The sequence below is a fragment of the Camellia sinensis genome, chromosome 4 (genome assembly GCF_055761805.1).
Source record: "Camellia sinensis isolate YWXY chromosome 4, ASM5576180v1, whole genome shotgun sequence".
Taxonomy (NCBI): domain Eukaryota; kingdom Viridiplantae; phylum Streptophyta; class Magnoliopsida; order Ericales; family Theaceae; genus Camellia; species Camellia sinensis.
The window spans coordinates 172,628,361-172,633,478 of record NC_138964.1 but is presented as its reverse complement, the minus strand read 5'-3'; the positions used below and the strand labels follow the sequence as shown (position 1 = coordinate 172,633,478).

At 33.3% G+C, this 5,118-nt stretch overlaps 1 long non-coding RNA gene across 1 annotated transcript; it reads right to left on the bottom strand.

Moving 5' to 3' along the window:
• Positions 1 to 1,748: 1,748 nt before the first annotated feature.
• LOC114306358 (uncharacterized) lies at positions 1,749 to 4,151 on the bottom strand. The gene is made up of 3 exons (XR_003644644.2): positions 4,007 to 4,151; positions 2,715 to 2,750; positions 1,749 to 2,014 (listed from the first exon to the last, which is right to left on the bottom strand). It is a non-coding gene; the product is annotated as an uncharacterized LOC114306358 (long non-coding RNA).
• Positions 4,152 to 5,118: the final 967 nt, after the last annotated feature.

The window sequence follows — 5,118 nt, the reverse complement described above, 5'->3', positions numbered from 1 at the left end:
CATACTGGCACTCTTCTTGATCTTAGGAGCAGGCTTCAATCCTATCCCTCCATCTATCTGGTCTTTTGCTTGTGCCATGGAAGTGCTCTCTCCACTTTCTTTCAGATCTCTCTGATATTGGGTGTATCTTCTTTGGATCTTCCTCCTTTGAGACCTAGAAATTATAGGAACCACATTTGGCTCCCTTGCTTTTGGATTCTTTAATAACACCTTGTTATTTGGAGCCACCAAGGGAGGTTTGATCATTCTTCCCTAGTTTCTAAAAACCTTTATTTGAGTAGGCATTTCCTTAGGTTTATTTTGTATGATAAACCAATCTGGAACTTCTGAGACCTATGAGCCCATTGGTCTGGTTGCTAGATCTGTCGTCCCACATTTTGAAGTAGTCTTCGAAGCAGTTCTCGGGGGCCAATTATCAGTCCTGATCCCATGTCTTGCACTAAATCCACGTTTTCTTTTAAGCTGGTTGTCTACTCTGTAATAATGGGGTGGCCTAGTTTCATACAGAGGCCTTTTCCTTTCGATTGCATCCTGGTATCTGACAGGGCTACCAAGGATGAGTACTGTCTAGAGCCAGTTGGGTATGACCTCTCGTTATGCGTGCTGGTTATTCGGTCCCTTTGCACCTCTTTGTAATGCTGCTTCCCATCAATTGTGAGCCCTTTCAGCCACTTGTAACATATCCTGCACCTGGGACACATCCTCTGCACTATAGCAGTTTTGAGAGAGTCATCATCCAACATCTCTTCACGAAATCCTCCTTTTAGGCCAGCAGAGCTTTGTCCATCAGCTGGTAAACTTCTTGGGTTCTTCCTGAAAGTAGTCTGGCTAGCCATATATATTTGCATAGTAATTTCCTCCAATTCTTTCAAGGATAAATTTTGGAAATCATTGACATAGCTTTCTCAAACTTGGTTGGAAACTTTAGCCTTTTTTTTTTCGAATCTGTTCTTGGATTGTGTCTCGGAAAATAATACAATTTTTAGTTAAATGAAACCAAGAAATGTGTCATTTACAATAAAGTTTTCCTTTAAGTTCTTCAAGGATAGGAATCTTGACTCCCTTTGGTAATTTTAAGAAATTTGCTGCAAGCAAATGATCAGAAATGTCATATACTTTTGTTTAGTCAAAAGAATACGTCCTATGCAGGTCTTTCTTTTTAAACTGCTGGTCTATTGTACTGTCTTTTTGAATTAATGTCTCACAAGTTATAGGTTCTTTTCCTACTATCTCTGTTGTATCAATTTCATAATTAGGGTCCCTATAGTAGGTCTTATATGATGCATTATTTCACTCTTGTTCTTCCTCGAGTAAAGTTTCATATCTAGACACCTTATAGGTTAACTCTACTAAGTCTCGAAACTCAGTTGAATCAAACTTCTTTCGAAGCCTAAATTCTAAGCTATTTTGAGCCAATATTACAAATTCAGGCTCTGGTAGCATGACCCTGCATTTGTTTCATGCCCTTTAAATCCGGCAATAAACTAAGCAGCCTTTTCATCAAACCTTTGGTTTAATCTTGCCAAGTCTACCATAGAAACTTCAGGTTATGTTTGGAAAAATTGGGCATGAAAAACTTTCTCCATTTGCTGCCAAGTTTGGATAGAGCCAAGTGTAAGGTTTATGTACCATACGAAGGCTGCTCCAGTTAAAAAGTTTGGAAATAGTCTTAGTTTCATGTAATCATTATTAATGTCACGACCCAAAATATTTATAATCAAATCAGGGCCTAAAGCGGAAGCAAAATAAAAATAACAATGTCCATTAAGCTTGTGCATACATGATAAATAAAATAATGGAAACATTTAAACACAGTAATAATTTATATACAAATCTTATATATCTTACACACATATACATTTAAGACTCAGCAAAATTCAAAGCTCTGACAAAGCTAAGGGTTGATTTTCCTGGCTCTATTCGAGCCTAACTTGCTTCATTCTGGAAGCTCTGCAAAATGCTAACACGGGTAGACTCTGAGGCTTCCTCTATCTTTGTTGCTTAGTTTGCTCACCTACATATACATATAAATAGTGAGCTAAAGCCCAGCGAGTAACAACGGAATAAAGAGGTTAAATGAATGAAATTCGACGATAGTACAAAAACATGTCTTACAATTTAGAAATGAATCTTAAATCATTTTCAAACTAAGGCATTTTCCATATTATATCAAACTTTATAATAAAACAATTTCCATATTAGTTCCCTTATGAAAACATACATTTCATTTTCCGAAACAATCCTTTTCCATAGGCAAAACAGTTCGATTAGCCATCACATCAATCCCTTGTGATAATAAAAACCATTATGCGATAGCATTTTCATTAATTCACCAACTTCATCATCAAGATCTTTCAATGTCAATTTATGTGGTACATTCATGAAGTAATAACGAACCGTATTTCAATCAATCCGAAAGCCATGGTACTATTACCCCCAGGCAAGGGCCTATAGCCACGGTATTGTTACCCCCAGGCAAGGGCCTATAGCCGTAGTACTATTACCCCCAGGCAAGGGCCTATATTCAATGGATGCCACAATTTCGTTTCAAAACAGAACTTCATTCATTAAAGGACATAACGTTTCAATAAGCCATGCTATCAATTATCAAATCATTTTAAGAATTTATTCCATCAATCATATATCCATTTTGAAGCAATGACATTTCGAAAGTAAAGATAATTTGAACATATCTTTATAAGGTTATTACTCACAGTGGGTTAAGTCGATATAAGGCCTCGGACGTCCACCTAAACAAATCACATAACAAAACACAACTTTAGCACCATTCAATATTCATTTCATTTTAATTCAACTCTCTCTATGTGATTCCAGTTTATTCCATGACTATGTGAGTCCAATTGGTGCCTAAGAATGCTTAGAATGTCATGGGGATGCAATTATGCATTTAAAAGAGTTAGTCAAAAATTGCTGAAAAATAGGGTCTCTGCTCGAGCGCCACTTTGGTCGCTCGAGCGGACTGTAAATTTGCAAAATATTTGGGAGCTCGATTTTCACGCTTGAGTGGAGATTCTCTTGCTCGAGCGGACAAACATGAATTCTGGAATTTTCAGAATTGTGTTTGAGCTTCAAGTTTGATGCTCAAAGCCTCAAAACTTGTTTTTTTGGTACAAAAATATGAAAAAAACATTGTATAACATGAGAATACCTCTAATTCGAATTAATTTATTCAAAATCATGCTCTAATTGTCCAAATTTAGATTTAATTTATTTTCTTTATATCAAGCCCACAAATTTTAACATATAAATTAAACTTTCAAAATCCTTGAAAACTCCATGATGTATGTAAAATAAAACCCAATTTCATTATTAATAGCAAAAATCAAACTTAAGTATAAATTACACAAATCAATTTCTTAGAAATTCATATTAACTCAATTTTGAATCAAAAACTTAATTTATGATCATAGATGTTCCAAAATGTGTTTAAATTGAATAAAACTTTTAAATTCAATTACATACATGGATTAAACAAATTCCTAGTTTTCATTATGAAATCAAAACTTTTTCTTGCATTAGGATTAAGTCCAAATTTCTATAAATTTGATTTTTCTAAAGCTTTTCCTTTTTCTCTTCAAAATATGAGATTGAATTAATCCAAATTCTACAAAATCCATGATGCATGTATAATTAGAGTATTAGGCTTTTAAAATTTATTCATGCATGTAACATTGAATCTTAATTTCATGCAAAATCACAACATCAACCCAAAATAATTAATTTCCATAAATTTGAACCTAACTCCATTTATGCATCATTTTGCTAATTTCTTCTATTTATATGAAATTGAACCCAAATTTAACAAATTTAAGGAATCATGATTCATGTACTTCAACCTAACTTGATTTTACATGCAAATCCGAATTTTAACAATTTATATAATTGATCTTCAAATCTTCATTTTTTAATCCTCTCAAAATCTATCTTGAATCAATTTATATCTAGATTATTTAATCAACACTAGAAAGAAGATGAAATTTCTTACCCATTAGTCTTCAAGATAGAATTTGGTTGAGTTATCCGCCTTTCATTTTCTTCCTCTTTTTCTCCCTTTTCTTCTATTCTCACGGTTTTCCCCCGGCTGGTTGTCTACAATGTGTATAATGAAGCGCTCTCTCTCTCTCTTCCTAACTTTGATTCCAGCGATTTGAGGGCCTCGTTGATTCATCTTTTCTTCTATTTATTTATTTATTTAGTGTGACACTTGTCTTTGCTACATGAGCCCATGTGGTATTGTATTAATTCTTTCATTAACTAATTAATCTTGCTTAGGATACTTAATTGAGGTTAATCTTTGATTTCAATTAGCTCAATTAATCTCCTCTTAAAACTAATTAATCTTGATCATAATTTAATTAATCATAATTAATCACAAATCTCACATAATTTAATTAGTCTAGTTAACTACACTTAAGGTCTAATTAATTTTATTTAATTTTGTCATTCTGAATCAGATTTTTAATCAAATTTTCAAAAACCTCCAACTATCAAATTAAGCTTATTGGCATCATTAATTTTGATTTTCCAAATCATTTAGGCCTTCAATTTCTGATCAGACTCCAAATTTCCGTCAATTAAATTACATATACAAATTGGACACCCCATAAATAAATTTAATTCGTAATAATCACAATTCTCAATCCTTATAATTTAATTAACTTAATTACCTTCAATTCGGACCTAATTAATCGAATATTTAATTAAACTCCCAAATGGGTCCGTAATTAAAATTAAATTGATTCAACTTCCTAATTTCACTTCCTTAAGCCATTTGGACCCTTAATTTCTAATTTCAAAATAATTCTTTAATAAAATCATATACGAATCAGATTCCACAATTCTTATAAATCTCGAATTAAATTAGGATAACGACTAATTAAATTCCAAATCTCCTTAATTACCCCAAATATAAAATATTATACGAGGCGGGGTCGTCACATGTAAACCTAGCAATGTATTCTATAGTTGACTGATTTCCATTTCCATAAAAGAGGGCGAAGTCTGGTATTCTAAACCTCCTTGGATATTCGTGTACCCTGTCTACCTTTTCTGGGTAAGGTTTCTTGTACACCGGAGTTTGGATCCCCCAAGCCATAA